Here is an 11,702-nt window from a genome sequence, read left to right on the forward strand (position 1 = left end):
GTAGTGGATGGAGGGAGTGATGGTGGTGAAGGTCCCAGTACCGGTAGTGCCGGTGGAGCGAAGGAGCACACGGACAACAAGTTACAGTCCAGGGTCTTTACTCACAGTTCGTTTGTTCCGGGTCACTTCCGTCGGCAGTGACCGCCCGAGCCGTGCTGCGTCCACCAGGTGAGGGGCTCGGTCAACTCCCAGGCAGTTCAGGAGCATGGCACAGGACCCCCTTTAATCCTTTCTCTGGCCTGCCTCACCAGTGACCCACTTTTGTCCAGCTGCCACGGACTCATGCGGTTAAACGTGGGCCCCGTCCTCCGCTGTCCTATATGGTGCCTTCCTAGCAGGTTTGATGAGGTGTCGCACCAATAGATGATCATGACGACCGGTCTTTGGCTGAGGGTAGTTTCTCCTCCACCAACTTGGGATCCGGTACCCTTAATCTGCCAGACCCTTCACCCTGGATTCTCGTGGGTTCTTAGGGTCCCTTCCACCATCTTGTTCCTGAGCCCTTCTGTTTCTCTCTCTCTTTCTTTGCAGTTCCTTTCTGTTTCTGTTCCTTTCTCTTGGAGCTGAGATGAGCCAAAATCTCAGCTCCCCTTCCCCTCCTCCTCGGCCTCTCACTAGGCCCTTCTGGAGTAGAGCTCCTACAGAGCCTCTACTCCCTGTCTTCTCCTCTCTGGACAGAACGAACCTAGATCTAAGATTGTGCCCACCTTTTATACCTCCCTCTGACCATGAGCCCAGGTGACCAGCAACCAATGAGCTTCTTCCTACGCTCAGGAACCAACCCCTATCTGCCCCTACAGCACTGGGTGTTCCACCCCCCCTCCCCACTCCAGGCAGGGACATAGTCGGTCGTGCCTGCACTTATGTCTAGTGGGAGCACCGTTGAGCTGTCCCTCGGAAATGGGGTGTGTGTGCTGTATGCAGCTAACTGAGCCCTGGTCCATACTCCATCCTTACCTGGGAGTGGAATATCACACCTCTGGTCTGAGGTGCAATACCCCTATAGCGGCCGAACCCTCGGGGCGCTATACATACATAGTAGTATTATGCACCCGCATAGTCATATATATTAGTATAATGCACCCGCATAGTCATATATATTAGTATAATGCACCCCTGTAGTCATACATAGTAGTATAGTGCACCTCCATAGTCATATTCATTAGAATAATGCACCCCTATAGTCATATATATTAGTATAATGCACCACCATAGTCATACATAGTAGTATTATGCACCTGCATAGTCATATATATTGGTATAATGCACCCGCATAGTCATATATATTAGTATAATGCACCCCTGTAGTCATACATAGTAGTATAGTGCACCTCCATAGTCATATTCATTAGAATAATGCACCTCCATAGTCATATATATGACTGGCTCCCCATTGCCCAGAGACTCCAGTTCAAAACCCTAACCATGGCATACAAAGCCGTCCACAACCTGTCTCCTCCATACATCTGTGACCTAGTCTCCCGTTACTTACATGCACGCAACCTCCGATCCTCATGAGATCTCCTTCTCTACTCCCCTCTTATCTCCTCTTCCCACAATCGCATACAAGATTTCTCCCGTGCATCCCCCCTAGTCTGGAACTCTGTACCCCAACACATCAGACTCTCGCCTACCATGGAAGCCTTCAAAAGAAACCTGAAGACCTACCTCTTCCGACAAGCCTACAACCTGCAGTAACCATCACTCCACCACATTACTGCATGACCTCCTCTACCCCCACCTACCCCCACCTACTGTATCCTCACCCATCCCTTGTAGAATGTGAGCCCTCGCGGGCAGGGTCCTCGTTCCTCCTGTACCAGTCGCTGACTCGTTTTGTTAAGATTATGTAAATGTTTTTGCTATGTATATTCCTATCACATGTAAAGTGCCATGGAATAAATGGCGCTATAATAATGAATAAATATATATTAGTATAATGCCCCCCCATAGTCATATATATTAGTGTAATGCACCCCCATAGTCATATACTGTATATTAGTATAATGCATTCCCACAGTCATATAGGGACGCACATCCAGTTGAAGTTTCTACTGGTGTCACCTGCCTCCTGCATGAAGGGATTAATAGAATAATAATAAAAAAAAAACACTAGAAGTCGAAATGAAGTTCTCTGCCGTTCCTCTGGACTCTAAACTGTCACCCATGATGCCCACATCAGAGTATAGAGCAGAGCAGGTCCATGATCTGCTGCCTGGCAGGTGCCACCTGAGGTTCCATCACCTCTGACATCACCTCGGCTGAAGCGATCGGACGGAGGTTTGCGGTTTGGAAGATTTTGGAAGATATTTTTGCAAATGGCGTCTACTAGACATGGAGAACAGAGCGAGGAGAAGAAGAGAGAAGAGGACAGCGTGACCGGATTCAAGAAGATCACGAAGAAGAGGAGAGAAGCCAACAATGGATTGGAGGAGTCAACACCTGGATGCAGAGGAGACCCTGGATCATCCAGCCCCTATGCCAGGCTTAACATCAGCCGCTTCGACATCCACCAGGTCTTGGGTAGGGGCGCCTTTGGCAAATTAAGTCCTACATATTTTATATTCATTTTAAACCTGAAGTTTTTATTATATCCTCATGTATTGTTCTCTGTTATCAGCCATGTCATGCTTTGTTGTTGCACATTGTAGTGTTCTGTGAGATGACATAAGTCATCTCCATAGTTAGGTCTAGTGCTGCTATAACGTGGTATTCTTCTACACTAGATGGTTGATCTCAGGGGTCACAGCTGTAGGGAGCAGGGGACATTGTTTTTTTCCATGTCATCATCAATATTGGCTCCTATCAGGCGGCCATATTGTACATACGTTGCTCTCTGTTTTTTTTATTAAACCTTAATAGACAATGATATTCAGACCACACTAATGCCAACTCAAAGCCTCCACTAATGCTTGTTATGTTTATTCCCATATGGTAACAGTGGAAAACCCTTTAACCCCTTAATAACATCTGACGTACTAATACGCGTCTGTGCCCTGGGACTTAAGAGCCAAACCCGTATTAGTACGTCATCGCGATCGCGCCCGCACACAGGCTGTGCGGGCGCGATCGCCGCCGGGTGTCAGCTGATTGTCACAGCTGACACCCGGTACTATGTGCAGGGAGCGGTCACGCACCGCTCCCAGCACATTAACCCCCGCGATGCTGCGATCGAAGTCGATCGAAGTCGATCGCGGCATTGCGGGGGCAAGGGGAGGTGATCGGCGATACTCACCTCCTCTTCCGGCTTCCAGCGCAGTCTGCAAAGGCTTCCCGGGTGTTGCCATGACGACCCGATGTCGTCATGACAACATCCGGGTCACCAGAGAGCAGGAAGATTGCTTGGACATGCGCAGTGCATCTCCAAGCAATCTTCACACTGTGCACTTCTGACAGCCTTCATGGCATAGGGATGGTGCTCCATTCCTGTGCCATGCAGGCGATCAGAAAAAAAAAAAGTGAAAGTCCCAGAGTGGGACAAAGTAATAAAGTGTATAAACTGTGTGAAAGTGGAAAAAAAAAAAAAGAAAATGTGCAAAAATATTATAAAAAAATAAAAAAAATAATACACCAAAAATAAAAATATAATGTACCCATCAATAAATATTATTATAAAAAAAAAAAAAAAAAAACAATAAAAGTACACATATTTGGTATCACCGCGTCCGGAACAACCTGACCTATAAAACTGTCCCACTAGTTATCCCCTTCAGTGAACACGGTAAAAAAAAAAAAAAAAAAAACAAGCAAAAAACAATGCTTTATCACCATACCGCCAAACAAAAAGTGGAATAACACACGATCAAAAAGACGCATATAAATAAAAATGATACCGCTGAAAACATCATCTCGTCCCGCAAAAAACAAGCCGCCATATAGCTCCATCAGCCGAAAAATAAAAAAGTTATAGCTCTCAGAATAAAGCGATACTAAAAAATATTTTTTTCTATAAAATAGCTTTTATTGTGTATAAGCGCCAAAACATAGAAAAATGATACAAATGTGGTACCGTTGTAAACGTACTGACCCGAAGAGTAAAGCTGCCTCATCAATTTTACCACACGCGGAACAGAATAAAAAAAAAAAAAAAAACAATTCCTGAATTGTTGGTTTTTGTTTATTCTGCCTCCCAAAAATCGGAATAGAAAGCGATCAAAAAATGTCACGTGCCTGAAAATGGCACCAATAACAACGTCAAGTCATCCCGCAAAAAACGAGCCGTCACATGACTGTCTGCCAAAATCTGGAAAAATTATAGCTCTCAAAATATGGCGATGCAAAAACTAGATTTTACAAAAAATGCGTCTTTTAGTGTGTGACAGCTGTCAGTCATAAAAACCCCATATGATTCTGGCATTGCTGTAATCACACCGACCCGAAGAATAAAGTCGTCTAATCACTTATACCGCACAAGGAACGGCGTCAAAAATAAACTCTTGAGTTAGGATTGGGCTAGGGTTAGGGCTGGGGTTGGGATTTTTTTCAAAAGTAAGAAAAAAAGATGACGATATGGCGACTAGTGTTGAGAGCAAGTGCTCGCTACTTGAGTTTGCATCGGGTGCTCTGGTATGCATTTAGTATCGTGGGTATTTGAGTGACATGCTCGAGTCTCTACCCCATATGCTTCGCGGCCAAAAAACTTTACGGGGATTGCCTGCCATGCACGAGCGATCCCCGCATGTTTTTTTTTGGGTGTCTAATAACCGTGAAACATGCGGAGCAGGGACTTGAGCATGTCACTCGAGCACACGCTGTACATGGTGCATACCTGAGTACCCGATGCAAACTCAAGTAGCGAGCACTTGCGCTCAAGAATAATGAAAACTTATTCAATATGATGACCTAATGTAAACAAATAATGTGCCGTACCTCTGGGTTCAAAATGTTCACTATACACCTTAATAAAATCTTTGAGGGGTATAGTTTCCAAAATGGGGACACTTGTGGGGGAGCTCCACTGTTTAGGCACATCACGGGCTCTCCAAACGCGACATGGTGTCCGCTAACAAATTGAATGGAAAATCGGCTCAAATTGTTAGCGGACGCCATGTTGCGTTTGGAGAGCCCCTGTGTGTCCAAACATTGGAGCTCCCCCACAAGTGACCCCATTTTGGAAACTAGACCCCCCAAGGCACCTATCTAGATGCATAGTGAGCACTTAGAACCCCCAGGTGCTTCACAAATTGATTCGTAAAAATGAAAAAGTGAAAATAAAACACTTTTTCATTTTTATGAATCAATTTGTGAAGCACCTGGGGTTCCAAGTGCTCACTATGAATCTAGATAGGTGCCTTGGGGGGTCTAGTTTCCAAAATGGGGTCACTTGTGGGGGAGCTCCAATGTTTGGGCACACAGGGACTCTCTAAATGCAACATGGTATCCGCTAACAAATTGAATGGAAAATCGGCTCAAATTGTTAGCGGACACCACATTGCGTTTGGAGAGCCCCTCTGTGCCCAAACTTTGGAGCTCCCCCACAAGTGACCCCATTTTGGAAACTAGACCCCCCAAGGCACCTTTCTAGATGCATAGTGAGCACTTGGAACCCCCAGGTGCTTCACAAATTGATTCGTAAAAATGAAAAAGTGAAAAAAAAAACACTTTTTCATTTTTATGAATCAATTTGTGAAGCACCTGGGGTTCCAAGTGCTCACTATGAATCTAGATAGGTGCCTTGGGGGGTCTAGTTTCCAAAATGGGGTCACTTGTGGGGGAGCTCCAATGTTTGGGCACACAGGGACTCTCTAAATGCAACATGGTATCCGCTAACAAATTGAATGGAAAATCGGCTCAAATTGTTAGCGGACACCACATTGCGTTTGGAAAGCCCCTCTGTGCCCAAACTTTGGAGCTCCCCCACAAGTGACCCCATTTTGGAAACTAGACCCCCCAAGGCACCTTTCTAGATGCATAGTGAGCACTTGGAACCCCCAGGTGCTTCACAAATTAATTCGTAAAAATGAAAAAGTGAAAAAAAAAACACTTTTTCATTTTTATGAATCAATTTGTGAAGCACCTGGGGTTCCAAGTGCTCACTATGAATCTAGATAGGTGCCTTGGGGGGTCTAGTTTCCAAAATGGGGTCACTTGTGGGGGAGCTCCAATGTTTGGGCACACAGGGACTCTCCAAATGCAACATGATATCCGCTAACAAATTGTCGGCTCAAATTGTTAGCGGATATCATGTTGCATTTGGAGAGTCCCTGTGTGCCCAAACATTGGAGCTCCTCCACAAGTGACCCCATTTTGGAAACTAGACCCCCCAAGGCACCTATCTAGATGCATAGTGAGCACTTGGAACCCCTAGGTGCTTCACAAATTAATTCGTAAAAATGAAAAAGTGTTTTTTTTTTCACTTTTTCATTATTACGAATCAATTTGTGAAGCACCTGGGGGTTCCAAGTGCTCACTATGCATCTAGAAAGGTGCCTTGGGGGGTCTAGTTTCCAAAATGGGGTCACTTGTGGGGGAGCTCCAAAGTTTGGGCACAGAGGGGCTCTCCAAACGCAATGTGGCGTCCGCTAACAATTTGAGACGATTTTCCATTCAATTTGTTAGCGGATACCATGTTGCATTTAGAGAGTCCCTGTGTGCCCAAACATTGGAGCTCCCCCACAAGTGACCCCATTTTGGAAACTAGACCCCCCAAGGCACCTATCTAGATGCATAGTGAGCACTTGGAACCCCTAGGTGCTTCACAAATTGATTCGTAAAAATGAAAAAGTGTTTTTTTTTTCACTTTTTCATTATTACGAATCAATTTGTGAAGCACCTGGGGGTTCCAAGTGCTCACTATGCATCTAGAAAGGTGCCTTGGGGGGTCTAGTTTCCAAAATGGGGTCACTTGTGTTGGAGCTCCAAAGTTTGGGCACAGAGGGGCTCTCCAAACGCAATGTGGCGTCCGCTAACAATTTGAGCCGATTTTCCATTCAATTTGTTAGCGGATACCATGTTGCATTTAGAGAGTCCCTGTGTGCCCAAACATTGGAGCTCCCCCACAAGTGACCCCATTTTGGAAACTAGACCCCTCAAGGCACCTATCTAGATGCATAGTGAGCACTTGGAACCCCTAGGTGCTTCACAAATTGATTCGTAAAAATGAAAAAGTGTTTTTTTTTTCACTTTTTCATTATTACGAATCCATTTGTGAAGCACCTGGGGGTTCCAAGTGCTCACTATGCATCTAGAAAGGTGCCTTGGGGGGTCTAGTTTCCAAAATGGGGTCACTTGTGGGGGAGCTCCAAAGTTTGGGCACAGAGAAGCTCTCCAAACGCAATGTGGTGTCCGCTAACAATTTGAGCCGATTTTCCATTCAATTTGTTAGCGGATACCATGTTGCATTTAGAGAGTCCCTGTGTGCCCAAACATTGGAGCTCTCCCACAAGTGACCCCATTTTGGAAACTAGACCCCCCAAGGCACCTATCTAGATGCATAGTGAGCAGTTGGAACCCCCAGGTGCTTCACAAATTGATTCATAAAAATGAAAAAGTGTTTTTTTTTTCACTTTTTCATTGTTACGAATCAATTTGTGAAGCACCTGGGGGTTCCAAGTGCTCACTATGCATCTATATAGGTGCCTTGGGGGGTCTAGTTTCCAAAATGGGGTCACTTGTGGGGGAGCTCCAATGTTTGGGCACACAGCAGCTCTCCAAACGCAACATGGTGTCGCTAACAATTTGAGCCAATTTTGCGTTAAATTTGTTAGCGGACACCATGTTGCATTTAGAGAGCCGCTGTGTGCCCAAATATTGGAGCTCCCCCACAAGTGACCCCATTTTGGAAACTAGACCACCCAAGGCACCTATCTAGATGCATAGTGAGCACTTGGAACCCTCAGGTGCTTCACAAATTGATTCATACAAATGAAAAAGTTTTTTTTTTTCACTTTTTCATTGTTACGAATCAATTTGTGAAGCACCTGGGGGTTCCAAGTGCTCACTATGCATCTAGATAGGTGCCTTGGGGGGTCTAGTTTCCAAAATGGGGTCACTTGTGGGGGAGCTCCAATGTTTGGGCACACAGGGACTCTCTAAATGCAACATGGTGTCCTCTAACAAATTTAACGGAAAATCGGCTCAAATTGTTAGCGACACCATGTTGCGTTTGGAGAGCCGCTGTGTGCCCAAACATTGGAGTTCCCCCACAAGTGACCCCATTTTGGAAACTAGACCCCCCAAGGCACCTATCTAGATGCATTGTGAGCACTTGGAACACTCAGGTGCTTCACAAATTGATTCATAAAAATGAAAAAGTGTTTCTTTTTTCACTTTTTCATTGTTACGAATCAATTTGTGAAGCACCTGGGGGTTCCAAGTGCTCACTATGCATCTAGAAAGGTGCCTTGGGGGGTCTAGTTTCCAAAATGGGGACACTTGTGGGGGAGCTCCAAAGTTTGGGCACACATGGGCTCTCCAAACACAACATGGCGTCCACTAATTATTCAAGCAAATTTTACAATCAAAAAGTCAAATAGCGCTCCTTCCCTTCCGAGCCCTGCCGTGCGCCCAAACAGTATTTTTTCCCCAAATATTGGGTATCTGCGTGCCCAGGGGAAATTGCACAACAAATTTTGGGGTCCATTTTTTCTTGTTACCCCTGTGAAAATAAAAAAAATTGGGTCTAAATTAACATTTTTGTGAAAAAAGTTAAATGTTCATTTTTTTCTTCCACATTCAAAAAATTCCTGTGAAGCACCTGAAGGGTTAATAAAGTTCTTGAATGTGGTTTTGAGCACCTTGAGGGGTGCAGTTTTTAGAATGGTGTCACTTTTGGGTATTTTCTGTCATAAAGACCTCTCAAAGTGACTTCAAATGTGATGTGGTCCCTAAAAAAATGGTTTTGTAAATTTTGTTGGAAAAATGAGAAATCGCTGGTCAACTTTTAACCCTTATAGCTCCCTAACAAAAAAAAATTTTGGTTCCAAAATTGTGCTGATGTAAAGTAGACATGTGGGAAATGTTATTTATTAACTCTTTTGTGTGACATATCGCTCTGATTTCAGGGCTTAAAAATTCAAATTTTGAAAATTGCAAAATTTTCAAAATTTTCGCCAAATTTCCGTTTTTTTCACAAATAAACGCAAGTGATATCGAAGAAATTTTTCCACAATCATGAAGTACAATATGTCACGAAAAAACAATCTCAGAATCAGGGGGATCCGTTGAAGCGTTCGAGAGTAATTACCTCATAAAGTGACAGTGGTCAGAATTGTAAAAATTGGCCCGGTCATTAACGTGCAAACCACCCGCGGGGCTTAAGGGGTTAAAGAGTCGCTGTTGTTTTAATTTTTATTTCATTAACAGCACACATGAAAATAAGCAACATAATAAATATTATTTGAGAAATCTGCTTCTTTCTCCACCAAGATTGATTTTTCATTTTCAAAGTCTCTATTTTCGTGTAAAATCTGTATTTAGTGAAGACAGACTGTTACGTTACTGAGATAGGAGATGACAGTTGGTGCTGATAATATTCTATGTAAAGGGGGAGAGGGAGGAGCTAAAGGCAGAATTCCTCCCTCCTCCTTCCACTTCTCTTCTACATAGAATATTATCAGTACCAACTGTCGCCTCCTTTCTCAGTAATGCAACAATCTTTTATCACTGAATACAGATTTTAAGCGAAAATTGAGAATTTTAGAAAATGAAAAATCAGTCCTGGTAGAGAAAAAAAGCAGATTTCTGTGATTAGATTTATTACACATTGCTTATTTTCATGTGTATTATTGATTTATGAAATAAAAATGCTGACTATTTTTTATCACCTTTCCATAGCCCATCCCTGGAGTAGGCAGTGCATTATGCGCATAGATTTGCTCCTCTACATGGTCCTGGTTACCAGCAGATTGAGAAACCACTCAGTTTTATCATGTGACTTAGTAGAAAATCCAGATCCCTTCCACATCCTGCAGACACCTTCCAAGTATTCTTCATTTGTCTTTTTCAGGTGGTCCTGGCATCAGTCCCCGGCCGTAACATCAATGATTACCATAAAAGAGGACAATGAGGACACCATTATGCGAGAGCGGCTCATCCTCCTGGCGGCCAGAGACTGCCCATTCTTATGCCACCTCTATGCTGCACACCAGTCTCTGCAGAGGGCATATTTCATCACGGAGTATCTGTTCGGTGGCAGCCTGGAAGACTTGATCAGGATGTGCGACTGCCTGAACATCGGCAATGTGAGGTGAGAAAACGGAAAATGTACCTAAAGGAGAACTAAGGAGATGGAAAAAACTGAGGTCTGGGTGTAGCTAAGGAAGCACTGGCAGGGCATATGTTTAGGGTGCTGGATGCAGGCAGTGGGGTGCCAGGATATTTGGGAATTGCTAGAGAAGGGTTTGATGACATTGATACTACACTCTGTTCTCTCCGTCAGATTCTACACAGCAGAGATTGTATGTGGCCTCCAGTTCCTCCATGGACACAACATCGTCCACCGGTAAGCAGAACGTTCCTCCTTCTCTCTGTCTCCTTTACATTCTGGAGATATGGCCCTCAGCATTCCTGCTGTCCTGCCCCCTATTCTACCTGGTCTTGTAGTGATCCATTTTCCATCTCTTGTATCACTGGACAGATTTCTAATTTTATTTTCTTCTTTCATTGCAGAGACATAAAGCCGGAAAACATCATGTTGGATGCAGATGGCCACATCCGTATAATCGATCTAGGACTTGCCCAAGATGGCGTCACCTCCTCCAAAAACATGTCTGGAGTGACGGGCACTTTCCACTACATGGCCCCTGAGGTGTTTCGTAGAAAACCATACGGTGCAGCAGTGGACTGGTGGAGCCAGGGGATCGTGGTATCCAGGATGGCAGCAGGACGATTCCCATTTTAAAACGGCCCCGTCAAGCAAACGGCTTTCAAAGCTGTCATCAACGAAAAGCCAAAATTTCCATCTTGGCTTGATGCTGACGTGAAACATCTCATCAAGAAGCTGCTGCGCAAAGACCCTCAGACGCGCCTGGGTGTGAGCGAGAACATCTGTTTTTTACCACCATTGCCTGGGAGGAACTGGAGAAAAGGAGTGCAGAGCCGCCATTTACACCATTCAGGCCAATTCTGGAGAACCATCATCTGCAGTGGCCGGAGCATACAGTCCTTCACCCCGTGGCCGGATTTACGTACGTGTCATCAAACTGGGCCCGGTAAGGATCTTTTCATCTGGGGATAACTCCCATTAGGTGTTCTCACATTGTGGTAATCATCATCCATCTTGTCTTTTTTTACATTTTCTGCTAATGGCTTTATGTCTCTGTTTTTCTTAGGTGGATGAAAAGATCTGGACTGTGAAAGATTCCATGACCATCTGGTGAGTGACCGCTGTACACACAGGACACCTATTATATCAGTACATTGTATCAGATGTTACATAGCGGAATGGTTCATTATAAAGACCATTCCCCTAATAACAGAAGATGCGGTAGACAGAATATTTCATGTCTTCCTCTTATGTCTTGCAGGATGAGCCCGTGCCAACTGCCCAGAACTCCATGCCTCCTGACCCGTACCTCGTCTCTGCTGCTGTACGTCACCTCGGCTGCCCTTCAACATCAGCTCTCTCTATAACATCTTCATGCTGGACCACTGCCATTGTTTTGCTGCCCCAGACCCTTGACCTGGCCTCCTCCAATCCTGGGCTGGAATTTGACATCCCTACAGCCCGAAGATCTTCTACCCCAGGAGCGGCCTGTGTTAAG

Source organism: Phyllobates terribilis, unplaced genomic scaffold (assembly GCF_046119375.1).
Source record: "Phyllobates terribilis strain yellow unplaced genomic scaffold, ASM4611937v1 Scaffold_3__8_contigs__length_932513732, whole genome shotgun sequence".
NCBI lineage: Eukaryota > Metazoa > Chordata > Amphibia > Anura > Dendrobatidae > Phyllobates > Phyllobates terribilis.